This window comes from Schistocerca cancellata, chromosome 1, assembly GCF_023864275.1.
Source record: "Schistocerca cancellata isolate TAMUIC-IGC-003103 chromosome 1, iqSchCanc2.1, whole genome shotgun sequence".
Taxonomy (NCBI): domain Eukaryota; kingdom Metazoa; phylum Arthropoda; class Insecta; order Orthoptera; family Acrididae; genus Schistocerca; species Schistocerca cancellata.
Genome location: NC_064626.1, coordinates 1,287,461,557 through 1,287,481,223, shown reverse-complemented (window position 1 = coordinate 1,287,481,223; position 19,667 = coordinate 1,287,461,557). Strand labels below are relative to the sequence as shown.

The window sequence follows — 19,667 nt, the reverse complement described above, 5'->3', positions numbered from 1 at the left end:
TCCCTTAAGTAAGCACTTGTTTATGCAATGGGTTAAGGGGTAGAGAATGTGGTCACACACTTTTTTTAGCAGGTTGCATGATATGCCATATATATCTAAGCTATCAGATGATTTCAGTTGTTTTATGACCCCTTGTACATATCTAGGCGATACTTCAGAGTAGGTTACCATGCTTGTATTTAGTGACTGTCTACCCCAATTTTGGGAGAGTAACTCTGATGGACTAATGTCTGGTTTGATAATTGCGTCTCCTATTTCTTTCACTGAATTAATAAAAAACTCATTGAGTGTTTGTGGTGGGATATTAATTTTGTCTTTTTTAGTATCTCTGGCAGCACTGTTAATTACTTTCCAAGCGGTTTTGCATTTATTGGTGGAATTATGTATGCTGTTGGCATTGTAGGTTTTTTTGGCTTGCAGGATGGCTTTTTTGTATTCATTCCTGCATTCCACATAGGCTGATTTGGCACAGTCAGACTTCATACTATTGTATATGTTGTACAGTAACAAAACTTTTTTCTTTAGATCTGTCAGCTGTTTATTGTACCATATATTTTGTCTGTTTTGAGATCTGGATTTGTGGCTGCTGTCCATTATTTTGATTTTCTTTTCTATTTTCTTTATGGGAATACTATGGTTAAATAGGGTCAAGAATGCATTAAAAAATCTATCAAATATTATTTTGGCTGGCAGGTCATTACTTGATGTGTAATGTCCATCGACACTAAAATGGCCAAACCAGTCTCTGTCAGCAAGGGAATTACGAAATGTGTTAATTTTATCCTCAGTTATGGGTCTGGTAATCACAACTGTTGGGACAGGTCTGTTTGCATTGCTCCTATTGAGGGGAATTTTACTTGCATAATTTAGAGATACGGAGTCGTGGTCAGAGAATGGGAACACTACAACTTCGCATGTGTTTTCAGTGGTCTTGAAGTTTACAAAGATGTTATCTAAACATGCTTTGTTTCTTGTGGGCCTGTTATTAACAAGATATAAATTGTATTGTCTTAGTAAGTTTTCCAGATCAGCAACACTACCCTTACATTTAGTAACATCAAAATCATCATTCAAATCACCTCCTATTGCAATATCATAATGTAGCCATTTAATATTACTTAATTCACTCAATAGCATGTCCATTTTTTCTAAAAATATGTTAATGCTTCCCTTTGGTGATCTGTACATGGATACTACTATTAGCTTATGACTATTTAATGATTATACCCGTAACTATTTGAAAAAGTTAACGCAGAACAGGGAATCAGTGATCATAAAGCGGTTACGGCATCGATGATTTCAGCCGTAAATAGGAATATTAAAAAGGGTAGGAAGATTTTTCTGTTTAGAAAAAGTGACAAAAAGCAGATTTCAGAGTACCTGTTGGCTCAACACAAAAGTTTTGTCTCAAGTACTGATAGTGTTGAGGATCAGTGGACAAAGTTCAAAACCATCGTACAATATGCGTTAGATGAGTATGTGCCAAGCAAGATCGTAAGAGATGGAAAAGAGCCACCGTGGTTCAACAACCGAGTTAGAAAACTGCTGCGGAAGCAAAGGGAACTTCACAGCAAACATAAACATAGCCAAAGCCTTGCAGACAAACAAAAGTTACGCGAAGCGAAATGTAGTGTAAAGAGAGCTATGCGAGAGGCGTTCAATGAATTCGAAAGTAAAATTCTATGTACTGACTTGGCAGAAAATCCTAAGAAATTCTGGTCGTATGTCAAAGCGGTAGGTGGATCAAAACAAAATGTCCAGACACTCTGTGACCAAAATGGTACTGAAACAGAGGATGACAGACTAAAGGCCGAGATACTAAATGTCTTTTTCCAAAGTTGTTTCACAGAGGAAGATTGCACTGTAGTTCCTTCCCTAGATTGTCGCACAGATGACAAAATGGTAGATATCGAAATAGACGAGAGAGGGATAGAGAAACAATTAAAATCGCTCAAAAGAGGAAAGGCCTCTGGACCTGATGGGATACCAGTTCAAGGAACTTGCCCCCATTCTTGCAGCGGTGTACCGTAGGTCTCTAGAAGAGCGTAGCGTTCCAAAGGATTGGAAAAGGGCACAGGTCATCCCCGTTTTCAAGAAGGGACGTCTAACAGATGTGCAGAACTATACACCTATATCTCTAACGTCGGTCAGTTGTAGAATTTTGGAACACGTATTGTGTTCGAGTATATTGACTTTTCTGGAGACTAGAAATCTACTCTTTAGGAATCAGCATGTGTTTCGAAAAAGACGGTCGTGTGAAACTCAGCTCGCGCTATTCGTCCAGGAGACTCAGAGGGCCATAGACACGGGTTCACAGGTAGATGCCGTGTTTCTTGACTTCCGCAAGGCGTTCGATACAGTTCCCCACAGTCGTTTAATGAACAAAGTAAGAGCATATGGACTATCAGACCAATTGTCTGATTGGATTGAGGAGTTCCTAGATAACAGGACGCAGCATGTCATTCTCAATGGAGAGAAGTCTCCCGAAGTAAGAGTGATTTCAGGTGTGCCGCAGGGGAGTGTCATAGGACCGTTGCTATTCACAATATACATAAATGACCTGGTGGATGACATCGGAAGTTCACTGAGGCTTTTTGCAGATGATGCTGTGGTGTATCGAGAGCTTGTAACAATGGAAAATTGTACTGAAATGCAGGAGGATCTGCAGCGAATTGACACATGGTGCAGGGAATGGCAATTGAATCTCAATGTAGACAAGTGTAATGTGCTGCGAATACACAGAAAGATAGACCCTTTATCATTTAGCTACAAAATAGCAGGTCAGCAACTGGAAGCAGTTAATACCATAAATTATCTGGGAGTACGCGTTAGGAGTGATTTAAAATGGAATGATCATATAAAGTTGATCGTTGGTAAAGCAGATGCCAGACTGAGATTCATTGGAAGAATCCTAAGGAAATGCAATCCGAAAACAAAGGAAGTAGGTTACAGTACGCTTGGTCGCCCACTGCTTGAATACTGCTCAGCACTGTGGGATCCGTACCAGATAGGGTTGATAGAAGATATAGAGAAGATCCAACGGAGAGCAGCGCGCTTCGTTACAGGATCATTTAGTAATCGCGAAAGCGTTACGGAGATGATAGAAAAACTCCAGTGGAAGACTCTGCAGGAGAGGCGCTCAGTAGCTAGGTACGGGCTTTTGTCAAAGTTTCGAGAACATACCTTGACTGAGGAGTCAAGCAGTATATTGCTCCCTCCTACGTATATCTCGCGAAGAGACCATGAGGATAAAATCAGAGAGATTAGAGCCCACACAGAGGCATACCGACAATCCTTCTTTCCACGAACAATACGAGACTGGAATAGAAGGGAGAACCGATAGAGGTACTGAAGGTACCCTCCGCCACACACCGTCAGGTGGCTTGCGGAGTATGGATGTAGATGTAGATGTAGAACTTCAAAGTGCTGTTCATCACACAAGGAATTTAGGTCTAGTTTGGTTATTGTACAATTGAGTGACTGGTTGGAATAAATTGCCACACCACCTCTAATGTGCTTTTTCCTACAGTAGCTATTTACTATACTAAAATTGTCAAATTTGGCAACTGCATGTTCATTCTCATTAGCCCAGTGTTCACTCAGACAAAAAATATCAAACTGGTTATCAAGACCAAACTCATTTATGATAAGTTCTTTATCTTTCAGTCCTTGAACGTTAAGGTAACATATTTTAAGATCCATGCTCTTATTGCTTACACACTGAACACTATGGTGATTGGTTTTCAAACGTTTTTCAGGGCTTATCTTTTGGATTTCTGCCTCTTGTTGCCTTTTACTAAAAAATTGTTCACTTGGAGTGGTAGCACATCTACTGTTGTATACCTACTCTTCCCTCCTTGTGATGATATTTTAGATGAAGCTGCTACTAGAGGAATTGATGGAACTGCTGTTATGGTGTCTGGAGGCACTGTTGTGGCATCTGGTGACTGAGGAGATAAGGTGGTTGCTTCTTCTTCTGCTGCTGTTGAATCCTGCTGGTGAAGTGTGGTAGGTACTGCTGCTGCTGCTGTAGGCATTGTTGTGGCAACTGGTGACAGTGGAGATTTGGATGTTGCTTCATCTTCTGCTGCTGTTGAATCCTGTAGATGAAGTGTGGTAGGTACTGCTGCTGCAGCATTTGTTATGTGTGTAGGTACAATTGCTGCTTCCACCTATACTTCTACTGCTGCAATAGAAGTAACCATTACTTCAGGCTCTGCTTGCGTCAATCAAGGAACTGGAAAAGCAGCAATTACTTCTTGGTTGTCAGATGCTTTCAGTATCATGCTGATGTTTTGGCACAGAATCTTCTTGCCTCTGTTATTAAGGTGCATGCCATGTCTCGTGTAACAGTCTCTTTGCAAGGAGTCCATACTTATAAAATATGCATATTGGTAGGCCCTGCAAATCTTTGAGTATTGCCTGTTTGCTTTTATGATTTTCATGTTCACACATGACCATTCCGAAAGGTCATGCCTATGTGGAATTCTGACTACAAAAACTGATTTCTCTCTTGTTGAATTTAGTATTGCCTTAAGGTTTCGTGTTGCACTGTGGAGGTCGTTTTTATATACATTATTGGCTCCAGCTATGACGACAATATGACGATCATTTTCAGTTTCTATGTTTCTAACGAGTTCTTGGATGGGTGCACCTGGTTTGACAATACTAGTTGCTTGTATACAATGACTGTAACATAGTATTTTTGCGATCTCACGTCCATGGCTATCAGAGAATATTTTCACTTTGAGTTTGTCTTCACATTTATTGCGGAAGTTTCTGCTCATGTGCTTGTCACTATATAGATTCGGCGTGTTGTTGTCATCACAGTTTTCCGTGGATTCCACATTTATATCTGAATCTAGTGCATGAAAACGGTTTTTTGTTACCACAGTAATTCTACAGTCACTGGGTTTCACACGACCAACCCTTTTTGGCCTAGTAAACATATCTTGCCTTGTTGTTTCTGCCTTTAGGCCTATATCCACTTCACAGCACTCGTTTATTGTAGGTAGGACACTGAAACTGCTTTTATTGCCGCGGTTTGTTCCATTCATTGTATTTATCACCTTTTCGCTTCTTTCTTCTGTGATCATGCTAGTCCTGTGCTCCCAGTTCCGTGTTTTACTTGCTTTGGCGATCGGGATATTACGCGCCTTTTTCAGTTCGGCATTTTCATTTTCTAAATGCGCAATGTCCCGCCTTAGTACATCTACAATTAATTGCAGGCTTGATACACGTTGATTTAGCTTCACTATTTCACTGTTATAATTTACGTATGTTCCGTTTTTCACCACACAACTATAACTTTTGTTCACTTTCTCACTATAAACAACTGTGCCGGACGCCATATTGTGCAAGCAGCTATGATTCAATACATTGATCAAATGTCAAAGACATGAAGTTTGCCACATTTTCCATCAAGTAATATTTCTAGTTCATTGATAGAACACATAAATCATTATCATATTTTACATTTTTCTACTCTCTGTAATCCCACAGGAAAAGTCTCTGGGGTAATAGAGCAAGAGCTTATACAAGTTTACAGTATAAAAGTGATATTGTGCAAAGTATCCTGTACTTAATATTACACATTCTGTAAGACATCTCTCTGCCACCAAGTCAAACTGACAAACATCATAGGAATAAAACTAAATTCGGGATGGAGGAATATAAAGTATGCAGTTCTAAAGTGTTTGGTACAGGGTTGATTCCTGTTTGTAACTTACAATCGTTTCCTTCTAGTGACTTTAAAAGACTCTTCAGACACTGTATTGTTTAGTGATTCCACAAGCATAATGCAAAATGTTACACAGAATATCCAAATCATTATGTGTGGACATTCATCCTAGAGCAACTGAACAGCTTTGGCACAAGTGGTGTGGAAGCTCTTTGGAACAGTGCAGCATGACTTCACTGTAAGCTGGACAATGTGACTAACTAGACACTCTGTACTATTGCTCTGTTTAATAAACAGTATTCTCATGAACTGGATGAGTAACAATACTGATAGCTTACCACCATCATTGTATCCCAGTTCCTATATTGGTGACCCCATATGTGCAAATTCATTTGCAAAATTGATCACGCTCACTAAGAAGTGACAATGTGGCTGTCATTCGCCACATCACTGGGCACTATACCTACATAACTGCTGCCACTCACAGGAATACAATGTAGGATCACTGTGGGCAGTGTGTGAATCTGACTGTGAAAAACTGAGTGCACAAATAATCCATTTTTGTTACCACTAGACAACAGTGGCACAGTGCCATATCAAAAACGGCGGCAGGTGATAACCCAGTTAATTGACTTAAAGCCATTGAATTCCTCAGACTGCATTCTAATCATCGATGCAATTCCACATACAAATTATCTGCATCTTCTGTGTTGTGAAACTTCTTTCAGCATTTGCAGTTCACCACGCAACAACTAATTTTTTATGAGTAATTGACAGCCATCCCGTCTCATATGATTCATGGACATAGTGCGACCACTGGTAAATTGACATGTGCCCTCAGAGTCTTTCATGGTGGCATGCTTCAATAAAATCTTCTCAGTTCACAGGGCATGTCTTTTGGAACTAAACACTCAAGCTTTCAATAGCTGTCTTCACCATCATCATCAGAAGTTGAAACCACTGACTGCTGGGACTGGCATGATATTCTGCTTCTTCTCCTTCTTTTAGTGTTCAACCCTGAGGTTGGTTTGCAACAGAGCACCATACCTCTCTTTTGTCTGCCTTCCCCTTCATTTTCCATGTATATGTTGCATCAAACAACATTCATGATCTGTTGCATGTATGATATCCTTGGTTGCCCCCACCAATTCCTTCTCTCAATAGCTCCTTCTGCTATTGTTCCAATGATGTTATTGTGTCATAGGATGTCCCCTAAAGTTTGTCTCTTCTTGTCTGTATGTGCCCCCACACAGATTTGGTTTCCAGTACTCTTCTAAGCACCTCTTTACTTTGTCTCTCCATCTGATCTTCATCATCCTTCTATAAGCACGACATCAACATGGCCTCTAGCCATCTTCTCTCTTCTCTTCCCATTGCCCAACTTTCACATCCATATAGGCCCACACTCCAAACAAAAGCTTTTATGAAACATTTTCTTATTTTCAGACTGATTTTCTTGCTGGTAAGTTACTCCTCAGATTAAATGCAATTTTAGCCTGTTGTATTCTGCTTTCCGTGATTTTGCGTCCCAGGTAGGTAAATTCCTCTATCACTTCCATCTTCTCTCTTCCAATTCTCACTCTCAGCTTCTGTAATGCATATTATCACTTTAGTCTTTTTCTTGTTTATTCTCATTCCATACTGATAGCGTAGAATCTTTTCCATTGTTCTGAGGACTTCCTCTAGATCTTCTTTTGTTTCCATGGCTGTAGCAATACCATCTGCATAATGTAGAATGTCTATCTTCTATCCATTAATTTTGATCTCCACCTCAGTAGTTTCTCGAACTTGGTCTATAGCTTCCTGGATGTCAGTGTTGAATATAAGAGGAGAGAGAGCACATCCCTGTCTTACCCATTTCCTAATACTTGCTTCTTGTCCCTGGTGACAGTTCCTAATCACTGCTAACTCATTCTTATGGAGACACAGATGTCTTTGTACTTCATTCCACTTTTCCTCAGCACTCTGAACATCTCTTGCCAGATAACATCAAATGCCTTTTACAGGTCTACAAAGGCAATATAAGTTGGTTTATTTTTCAGTAATTGCTTTTCAATAAGGAGTCTCAGTGCAAAAATCACTTCTCTTGTTCCCAATCCCCTTCTGAAACCAAATTGATCTTCACTCATCATATCCTCCAACTTTTCTTCAATTCTCTTCACAAATATTTTTATGAGAACTTTTGATGCATGTGATACTAGGCTTAAAGTTCGATACTGTTCACATTTTGTAGCTGGTGCCTTCTTTGGTATAGGAACAATGATGCATTTCTGGAAATCTCTCAGTATCTCTCCTGTATTATAGATTGACCTAATAAGTTTAAGCAGCATCATTTTCATGCTGTCACCAGTATTCTTTATTACTTCTGCAGGGATGTCATCAATACCCATTGCTTTGTTGTCCGGTAGTTCATTTAGAGCTTAGTCAAATTCTTCTTGAAGAATGTCATCTCCCTTGTCATCTTCATCTACTTATTTTTCTGTTCCTATTACTTTCTCCAAAAGAGGTGTTCCGGCGTACAACTCCTCAATGTATTCTTTCCATCTCTTCACCTTGCCTCCACCAAACAGCATTTTCCCCTCTTTATTTTCTATTGTGCCAAAGAGTGTTGTTTTATGTTTGTTGAAAAATTTTTTTGCTGTTCTGTAGACTAAACCAGTTCTTCTGTTTTGCATATTTTCTTCTACTTCCCTGCACATTTCAGCAAGAAAGTTTTCTTTTGCTTTCCTAGCTTCCCTATTGACTAAATTTCTTAAGTCTTCTGTATTCAGTTTTTCCTTGTTCATCAGTTGTGTTTTTGTATAATCTACTGTTTTCTATAAGCTCAATAACATCTGCTATAATCCATTTCCTCTTGTTTTGGGTTTAGTTTTTCCACCTATATTTCTGTTGCTTTATATATACCAGATTTAACTTGATCCCAATCTTCATTTACTCCATCATGTTGAAAACATTTAGCTAGGTTGTCTGTTTCATGAGCATAGTGGTTTGCCAGTCCCTTGGTTTTCATTTTTCTAGTTCTCATTTAAGTTTTACAATCTTCTTCTTCCGACATTTGAATCTGAGTTAACTTCTCATCAGGACAAGGTAATGGACACTGCCTATGTCTGCAGATGGATAGCTCCTGCAATCTTTTACCTGGTTCCTAAAACATGATTTCACTAGAATTTAATCAATCTGCTGTCTCCTCTTGCCTCCAGGGGCCTTCCATGTGTATCTTCTTCATCTGTGATGTTGGAAATGTGTGTTTACAACAACTAACTGGTGCCTCAAGCAGAATTAGATTAGTCAATCTCCTCTTTCATTTCTTCTTCCAAGTCCACATTTGCCAACAATTCCTTCTTGTTCTTCATCCACAATCACATTCCAGTCCCCCATGGCAATAAGGTTTTCATCTCCCTTAACATTTCTATTGCATTACTTATTTCTTCATATATTTTGTCAATGGCTGCATCTTCTTATCTGGATGTTGGCATGTATACTTGTATTATCACAGTGTCTTTTGGTTTGGTTTAAAGTCTGACTAGTATTATTTGAAAGCTATATTTCACATACCCCTTGACTCATGAACCATAGTTTTTTCATCAAAATTATTCCAACTCCTCACATTCCTGGTCTATTCTGGTCAGTTCTGGTGTGAATGACTCTGAGGGAATATGGAATAGTTGTAGGTAAACAACTAGGATTCTCTCAGATACAGATTTATTCACATTTAGCTTCTACACAGATACAAGTCCGGAGGCTAACTCGTTAGCGTCCAACATCCTGCCCAAAGCCCTCTCCTCAAAGATAGCACACTTATGCACAAAACAAATAACAGTATGGAGTACGTCCCTGTGAATGGGGAGGGGTAAGAAGTTAGGAAGGTAACGCACAGTTCTTCTGCGTCAGGCGGAAGCGGTCAACTGGTAGGAGACCGGGGGGGGCGAAACCCGGTACGTCGACGGTGAAGTCAGCAAGCGACGCCAGCGGCTGAAGACGACGTCCCGTCCTGGAGTGAAGGTGTAGCACTTCGTCAGCCGGCAGGCGGCGAATCACCTTGCCAGAAGGCCTAACAAAGGCACGCAAATTGCCACACGCAGCACTTCTGCTCAATTTAAAGCAGCGCACCACACGAGATTCTGCACTTCCTCCCTCAATATTGTCACACGCGAGTACCACACACACCGTATCGCCATCTATGACAACAGATAATTTATGTATGTCATCAGGGTGCACATGTGTTGTGAATTCTTGGATGGCACCTGTACGAGCAATGGTAGGGAGGCAGGGAGGTGTGGGAAAGCCATGGCAGGGGGAAGCATCTGCTAAGAGGGGGGTGGCAGGTGCACTGGACTGCGCAGGAGACAACCTCGGGCGATCAGCTGACAGACGAGGGAGCGTGACCGAAGGCAACGAGGAGCCAGCGTGGATTGAACGGCGTGACAAAGAGCTGTCACACGAAGATGGTAACACAATGGTAGAATCCGAGTGGTTGGCAGTTCGACTGCGAGGGCTGTGAGGAGTGAAGCCCCGAAAAGATTGGCCACTTGAATTAGATGAACGCGGAGAAGGAGCAGTGCTCGGCAGAGAAACACGCTGTGGAGAATCAATACCCAAATGCATGGTGTGGGAAGATGGATGGCCGCTCAAAGCAGGAGTGGGAGAAATAGGGGCAGAATCAGGGAGGTTCACCTAAGGCTCAATGAAAGCTGGTTTCGCTCGGTTGAATGAGACCGTGGTTACAGAGTCTTTTATGAGGAGATCCATGTTATTCTCAGAGCATTTGATGACCTTCTAAGGACCTGTGTAGGGTGACTGAAGCGGGGCTTTGACTGAGTCGTCTCTGAGAAACACGTACTCACAAGAATCTAGCGTGCGCGTTACGTACACGCGCGGAGGTGTATGAGCAGCCGGAGGTGGCGGCTGAATTTTGCTGCAGTGCAAGCGCACCCGCTCGAGAAGTGAAGGGAGTTCAGAGGGCCGTGGAAGTGGGGTCGGAGTGACTGATTCTCCAGGTAAAACCACAGGTTGGCCATACACAAACTCGGCTACGGAACCCTTGGGGTCTTCCTTGAAAGTCGCACGAAGGCCAAGAAGCACAAAGGGCAGTGCCTCTGTCCATAGTGAGTCATGGCAACGCAGGGCAGACTTTAAGGTGTGATGCCATCGCTCGACAAGCCCATTGCTTTGGGGGTGGTATGCAGAAGTATGAATTTTGACAATATCACACATTTTACATAAGTCAGAGAAAACTGAAGACTCGAATTGTCGCCCATCGTCAGTGGTGAGGTAAACAGGTGAGCCAAATCTAGAGATCCACGAATCTAAGAATGCTCGACTTACTGTCTCAGAGGTAATGTTCGGAATAGGCACAGCCTCAGCCCACCGAGTCATCCTGTCAATAGCTGTAAACAAGTAACGGAAACCCTCGGAGGGGGGCAAAGGGCCTACAAGGTTGACATGAACATGGTGAAACCGGCCTGGTGGTTGGGCAAAACAGCCAAGGGGTGGAGAAATGTGCCTGGAAACTTTGTTCTGTTGACACACCATGGATGCCCTTGCCCAAGACTGACAGTCACGGCGCATGTCTCTCCAGACAAACCGTCAGCTACCAGACGGGTGGAAGCTTTGACACCGGGGTGTGCTAATGTGTGTAGTTTGTCAAAGACCTGGCGTTGAAGGGGCTTAGGAATGAATGGCCACAATGTACCAGTCGATTCATCACACCACACTAAGTCAGATATGCCAGGGAAAGTAGAGCGTACCGGTTGGAGAGAGGAGCTGTGGTCTGAAATTAACTACACGGTATCGGGGTCTGCCGATTGCAACCGAGGTAGGTCCGTTAAGTCAATTAAGGTTGTGACAGCACCAACACGCGAGAGAAAATCAGCGACCACATTGTCCGCTCCTCGGATGTAGCGAATGTCATTTGTAAATTGCAAGATGTAATCGATGTGACGAAAGCGTCGTGGGGGCAGATCAGCCGCAGGATTTTTTATGGCAGGAACCAACGGCTTGTGATCAGTGAGCACATAGAAATCTCGTCCCTCAACATCAGTTCTGAAGTGTCTTATGGCCTCATAAACTGCAAGTAATTCTCTGTCGAATGCTGAGTATTTCTCCTGCGCGTTGTTTAGCTTTTTTGAGAAAAACTGCAGGGGGGTTGTAACATCGTTGTATGTCTGACTCACTGCTGCGCCGATAGCATTGTCACTAGTGTCAGTAGTGATAAACATTGTGGCGTCCGCCCGTGGGTGAGCAATAGTGACAGTGGAGGCCAACAGCTGTTTGAGTTCATTAAATGCCTTGTCCATGTCTGGTGTCCATGGTACCTGGCGGGTGCCAGAAGTTTGTGGGCCAGCAAGAGCATCTGTGAGAGGAGCCTGCACTGCAGAAGCGGCTGGCAAATGTTTACGGTAATAATTAACTGTTCCGATGAACCTGCATAATTCCCTATAGGTCTGGGGGCGTAGCATCTCGAGAACAGGCTTGATCTTGTCCTGTGGTAGTGTCAGACCATCCGATGATGCAACATAACTTAGGAATGTGATGGATGACTGGTGCAATTGAGTCTTTTTATTGTTCAGTTCAATATCAGTCGCTGCTAAAATATCTGTCACGACTTGAACACGCTCCTCACTCTGTTCCAAAGTAGAAGCAAAAACCAATATGTCGTCCATGTATACGAAACAAAAGTCTAGATGGGATAAAGTTTGATTGATGAAACGCTGCCACGTTTGGGGGGCGTTTTTCAACCCAAACGGCATAAATTTGTATTGGAACAGCTCGAAGGGAGTGGTTATGGCAGTCTTTTCAATGTCCTCCGGAGCCACAGGAATCTGATGAAATGCGTGCTTACAGTCCAAAACAGAGATGTACTGTGCACCTGCGAGCGCACGATTGAAGTCTGCGATGTGTGGGACCGGATATTTATCAATGATGGTGCGGGCATTTAAACGCCTATAGTCTCCAACCATATGCCAAGTACCGTCTTTCTTTTGGTCAAACAGGATAGGAATAGCCCAGCAACCGGAATAGGGTTCAATTATTCCCTTTTGTAACAGATCGTCCAATTGTTCTTTTGCAATTTTCATAAATTCCGGCTTGAGGTGGCGTGGGCGTTGTGATATGGGCGGCCCATCGGTTAGATGTAACTGATGAACTGTGCCATTAGTGACTACTGCAATACGTGGCGCGGCATGACAGTCAGATGTCCGTGAAGCGGAGCAGGCAGTGGCGGACGGGCCAAGCTGTGGCGCTGAGGGCACGGAAGTACAGGTGTGCCACCCGCTCGTAGGCTGCGTAAAAGGCCGCACACGTGTTAACATGGGCGAGGTTGGTACAATGGTTCTTAGTAGCGGGCCGTGCCGCTACGAGCGCTGTAGGCACGAGTGGGTGTGGCCGAACAGCAGATGGCCGTAGTTCATTGCCACGAGCTTGGCAAGTTAATTGTCCATTCGGAACGCAAGGAGCATGAGCACTCGGGCATACCCTATCATTACAAAACGGGGTGCTGACATAGTTTACAGAGTTCACAACATTGTCGTTAACGTGCGCGGGCACGGGAACACCAGTTTGGCACGGACTAACCTTGTCTGTAGCCGACGAGTCGTCTGCTTGTAGTGCCGCGAGGCGCTGTTGTGTGGAGGCCAACTCATGGTGTATGTCGCGGAGATGCAGCAGCATTTCCATACGTTCCATCCGCAACTTCGAAGACTTGGCGCACTCCACTAGCCACTTGTTTGTCCAAGATTGCAGCTCCAAGGATAGGTTTACACACTTCTTAGCACAGCACACATGTTTGGTGTTAGCCGAACTGTCACTCGGCGAAGCGAAAGGAATATGTTTGTTAAGGGGGGGGGGGGGGGGGAGTAAAACACAGTATTTTGCACAAAATCTAGTGACAACTGATAGTGCTTGAGGAAATCAATTCCGAGAATAGGTTCTTCAATTTTTGACACTAGAAACGTCCACTCCAGCTTGCACTCGGGCGAAAGTTTCACTGTATACAAAGAGGAACCCGAACACCGTAGGGTAGACAAGTTCACTGCACGAAGTACTGTTTTGTGTGGTTGCATTTTACTGGTTGCTAGGCGAACTGGCAGCAAAGAGACATCTGCATCAGTGTCTACCAGAAAACATACACCTGATCGTAAATCGCGAACACAGACTCGACCACACTTACTGTTGTTGTCCGAAACGGAGTGCAACGTGGGATGGTGCCCGTTGTTTACATCGCAGGAGGTGGCACCGTAGCCTACTTGCGGTTGGAGTTTGGGTAAGAACACGGTGACTGGCATTTGCGAGCTTGCTCCCCGAATCTCGCGTGGAAGAAACAGTAAGGTAGGGCGGGCCTGTGATCCTGTGGGTAGTTGCTAGGTGATGGAGTATGTGCCCCAGAGTCTTCCACAGAGGCCGATGCACTGTCGTTGCGGGGAATTGAAGGTGCAGGCCGGGCAGCTAGTTTAACAAACTTGTTATTAGCAGCAACAGACAAGGGCGTGGCGTCAGAAAGCGTCTTAGTGCGCTCACGTCCAGAATGCAGTGCACGGAGCTCACATTGCCTGGCGGAGTATGCTCTGTCGGCGGCGCATAAACGTTCATTTACTGGCCTATCTTCATACGCAGAGATTGCAGTCTGGACAGGCAAAGGCAGCTTTTCAGTCCAGATTTCTGCGAGCGTGTCATCAGGCATAACTTGCTCATCGATGAGAAGACGAATGCACCGCCACAGCTGGGACGGAGACCTGTCACCGAGACGCTCTTCGTACATGAGCTGTCGCACATTTTCTCTCCTGGTTTTAGAGACGCGCTCTAGTATCGTCTGTTTCGCCACAGCATACTTCCCTGCTGGGGGGGCCCGACACGGTCGTGAAGATCGTTCATGAGGCAGGTGAAGCGTGCATCGTCGTCCAAAGCACAGACATTGAATGTTTGCTCAACCAGGTTAAACCAGAACTCCAGGTAAGTGGGTTTGAAGTCTGGTAATTTCGTCGGATTCGGCACTGCAGTCACTGCGGAGGTGCGCCTATTACTTCGGACGGAAGTAGAGCATGCAGAAGATTGCGAGTCCGAATTATTGGTGTCCCGTAATGCGGGAATCGTGAAATTCACTTGACGCTGGGGGGGCGGCTGAGAAGCGACGGACGCTCGAACGGTGTTAGGATCGTAGTCAAAATGTGCATTCTCACTGACGTGGTAGCTTGGAGAGAAGCCACAAGTGCTTAAGTACGCCGGTGAATGTCTGTTATGCACACAGTATTCACTCGACCATGAGTGGTGGGGCTGGTTGTAGATATCGGAGTAATTACTGTCCAGCACAGAATTGTTGACTTGATTAGAAGCAACACAAGGACCCCACACACATCCACTAGGATGCACACTTGGTGTGATATTTGCTGTTTGGCGAGCATTGAACACCTGTTGACTAGCCGGCGCGGAAGGATACACATGTGGCGGGAACTGATTCGAGTTTGAATTTACTACTGGATTTTCCAAAGTAGCAAAACCTCACTCGACACCAAGAACTGTATTGAATTGTGTGTTCGAAACAGGAGTAGGAATGTTCCGACCAACACTCTGTGGAGAACACGTGGGAAGGTCCAGGCTAACAAAGCCTCAGTCCATGACCGTTGGCGGTTGGAAGAAACTGGCAGCACTTGATGAATTCCACTGCATGTTCTGGCTGAAGGATTCCGAAGATTCTTGCGGCATGTCCGTTACAATGGCAGGAGTGCTGGTGAGATGTTGCTGGAATCCGGGCGGCGGTGAAGGCTGAAAGGCCATTGTCTGGAGCTGAACAAAGGCCCTCGAGATCGCGGAGAAACCCGGCGCGGTAGGCGGGTAAATAACCTTCGGGCGTTAACTCGGACGCATATTACACAGAAACGGGGTCACCAGTGAGGGAATATGGAATAGTTGTAGGTAAACAATGAGGATTCTCTCGGATAGAGATTTATTCGCATTTAGCTTCTACACAGATACAAGTCTGGAGGCTAACTCGTTAGTGTACAACATCCTGCCCAAAGCCCTCTCCTCAAAGATAGTACACTTACGCACAGAACAAATATCGATATTTATGGCGCTCTACGCCACAACTCTGTATTCTTCAGACTAGAAATCACTGGCAGGGGCCATCTCATCTCTGATATGCCTAGGATATCAATTTCCAGTCGTTTCATTTCAAGTTTTAGATTCCTAGTTTGCTACACTGAAACAGTGTTCTGACATTTCAAGTTTCTATGTTAAAATTGGGATTCTTTTCCTTCACCATGTCTGTATATTTTGCAGTCCCCATCTGGAGATCTGATTGGGGGATTATTTTATCTCTGGAAAATTTCACTAAAGGTACAGCCATGGTTTACTGCTGATTCTTGGGATAACCTAGTTCTTTAATGTGGTGTTTTCCCGTTGCCTTCCACTTCCTACGTCATTGACCATCAGCAGGTTCTTCCGCCTTTGGAAATTGTTTCTCATTTCCATGGCAAGAGTGTGCCCTGCCCAGCAAATGCTTGAGCGATGACTTATTCTGATCATCCTTTGGTCCCTGTTTGCGTTCACTGTCACATAAAGTGATGTTGACCACTCTCTACTGTATGGAGGCATAGCTCAGGAGTTTCATTTCATCATGTCTTGAATATTAACAGCATTTCCTAGTCACCTCCAATACTTTATATAGATGTAATGACAGTGTCTGGAATCTTCCAGATGCACTGGAGTGGCACATGTGTGGAAAGCAAGTGGGTAGCTCTAGCAGCTCCAGCCTATCATGGTATCAAATGACCTTAAAATGTGTGAGCAACTGGTACCATGTTAGAAACTGACACTCCTAAGTACCTACAAGCGTCAAGCTGACTCTTTGCTTTCACTCAGATTAGATTAGATTAGTACTTGTTCCTTAGATCATGAATACGACACTTCGTAATGATGTGGAACGTGTCAGGTTAATAAAAGATGTCTATACAAGATATTACATTAGACAAAATATTACATGACACTCAATAACTTTTTTTTTTGGATGTTGGGAAATTACCCACTTACTATATCCAAAAATTCATCTAATGAGCAGAAGGAGTTGCCATTAAGAAATTCTTTTAATTTCCTTTTAAATGCTATATGGCTATCTGTCAGACTTTTGATGCTATTAGGTAAGTGACCAAAGACTTTTGTGGCAGCATAATTTACCCCCTTCTGAGCCAAAGTTAGATTTAACCTTGAGTAGTGAAGGTCATCCTTTCTCCTAGTGTTGTAGCCATGTACACTGCTATTACTTTTGAATTCATTCTGATTGTTAATAACAAATTTCATAAGTGAATATATATATTGTGAGGCTACAGTGAAGATCTCTAGCTCCTTAAATAAGTGTCTGCTGGATGATCTTGGATGAGCTCCAGCAATTATTCTGATTACACGCTTTTGTGCAATGAACACTCTTTTACTCAATGATGAGTTACCCCAGAATGTGATGCCATACGAAATCAGAGAATGAAAATAGGCACGGTAAGCTAATTTACTCAGATGTATATCGCCAAAATTTGCAACGATCCTAATAGCATAAGTAGCTGAACTCAAACGTTTCAGCAGATCTCCAGTGTGATTTTTCCAGTTCAACCCCTAACTCAATGCAAAATCCCAATCCGTGGCCTACTAAGTGTGCATTTGTGCCTTGATCTCTGTTAAAATTATTGCTGTTTATTCTAATTTTGGCCACTTCTTTGGTAACAGAATCCACGTGTGACGGTGCTCGAGGCAAAATTCACATTTTTCAAATTTTATTTTATGCTCACTTTCTAGGCAAAATACAGACAAGGCCAACTTCTCAGGTTCTCTTTGTTTGATGTGTCACGATGCTCTGCACAGTGCTTCGCAACAGTGCAAATAGTTTGACCTATGCCAGTGCTACCGTATTCACAGGCAACACCGTACACTCCAGGAACTCAAAGACCTATGTTGCCTTTAATTGGATGTAATACATCTCTTACCATGGAGCCAGGCTGGAACACTGGCCACAGGCTATGTCTTTTCAGCACATGTTCTATCTTACTCGTAACTGCTCCACAGTATGAAAGGTACACATCCACACAAGCAGACATCCTTTCATCTTTCCCTCTCCTTCCCTCTTTCCTGACGAAGCAACCATGGGTTGCGAAAGCTTGAAATTTGGATGGATATGTGTGGATGGATATGTGTGTGTGTGTGCGAGTGTATACCCGTCTCTTTTTCCCCCTAAGGTAAGTCTTTCTGCTCCCGGGACTGGAATGACTCCTTACCCTCTCCCTTAAAACCCACATCCTTTCGTCTTTCCCTCTCCTGCCCTCTTTCCTGATGAGGCAACAGTTTGTTGCGAAAGCTTGAATTTTGTGTGTATGTTTGTGTTCGTTTGTGTGTCTGTCGACCTGCCAGCACTTTCATTTGGTAAGTCACATCATCTTTGTTTTTAGGTATATTTTTCCTATGTGGAATGTTTCCTTCTATTATAACTATATATATATATATATATATATATATATATATATATATATATATATATATATATATATATATATATATATATATATATATATATACCTGCAGCGAAAATGTACTTAATTCATTAAATAACAAATTACAAGCAGCAGGTATTTTCTGTGATTTGTCAAAGGCATTTGATTGTGTGAATCACACCATCCTTTTAAATAAATTAGAATTCTATGGTGTCACGGGCAGTGCTGCAAAATGGTTCAAGTCATACTTCGCTAACAGGAAACAAAGGGTGTCAGTGCAAGGGACTAGTGAATTAAGTCATCAGTCATCATCAGAATGGGAAGAAATTACATTACTTTAGTTCAAAAAGGAGTCCACTACTCAGGAACACTCATCTTAAATAATTTGCCAGCAAACAAAAAGTTTAGTTATAAATAAAGATCAGTTTAAAAGGAGCCTGAAAGACTTACTAGTGGCCAACTCCTTTTACTCCATTGATGAATTTTTTATAGAAACAAATGATTTATTGTATATATACTATTAGTATGGTTATTTCAGCTTAAAAAAAAAAAAAAACAATAATGTTCCCCATCCACAAGGATCTCCTCAGCACGGATCTATGGAATGGAAAAACTAATCAAATCTAATCTAAATGCTAAACGTAGTGGTTAGCACACTGGACTTGTATTTGGGAGGACAACAGTTCAAATCAGCGTCCTGCCATCCTGATTTAAGTTTTCTATGATTTCCATAAATCACATTGGGCAAATGTCAGGATGGTTCCTTTGAAAGGGCATGGTCAACTTCCTTCTCCCCCCTTCCCCAATTCAATGGGACTGATGACCTTGCTGTTTGGTTCCCTCCCCCAAATCAACCAACAAACAGTCATTGAGTATTCCAGAATGCTGGTGTTTGTACGGACACTGAATACTCCCAAATATACAAACATAAGGTATTTCAAGAACCTTCCAGAAATGATAGATACTAAATAACAAATAATTGCTCTTGGTCAGGTTTGAAGTGGAGCCCCACAGCATGTCAGCCAGCAACACTGACCTCTGCACCACACAGCATGCACCACAGCTTGTGGCACTACTATAAAATAGTCACATTACTCAAAGAAGAGACTTCTGATCTTATTCAGAGGCATAATAACAGTTTTCTATCCTGTATATCTTCTAAAAATGGAGTACACAGGATGTATAATGAAAGTGGTACAATAAGTGTTATTCAGGTGGCATCTGGAATATGGATGCGGTCCTAAATTCAAATAATATAAACTGTCAATGCTGTTAATGGTTGGTAAGCAAGAAATTTTACATTATTTAAAATACATAAACACATACCACAGGCAGACATGCAAACAAAATGAGTCACATAAAAAGGATATAGAGAGATTTTCATGTTACCACTCTCAGCTGTAGAGCTACAACTGTATACACACAGAAAAAAATGCTAATAGAGAGCCTAATTTGACTGTAGATGTTCAAATGTATTTTTATTTATCAAACAATTTTATTGTTTTCCTAATGCTCTCATGTGG

The 19,667-nt window shown here is 42.7% G+C and overlaps 1 protein-coding gene across 5 annotated transcripts in view; it reads left to right on the top strand.

The window, feature by feature from the left end:
- Positions 1 to 19,667, top strand: part of LOC126095120 (lysosomal alpha-mannosidase-like) — a 292,752-nt gene that overhangs the window by 104,990 nt on the left and 168,095 nt on the right. The window lies entirely within an intron of this gene.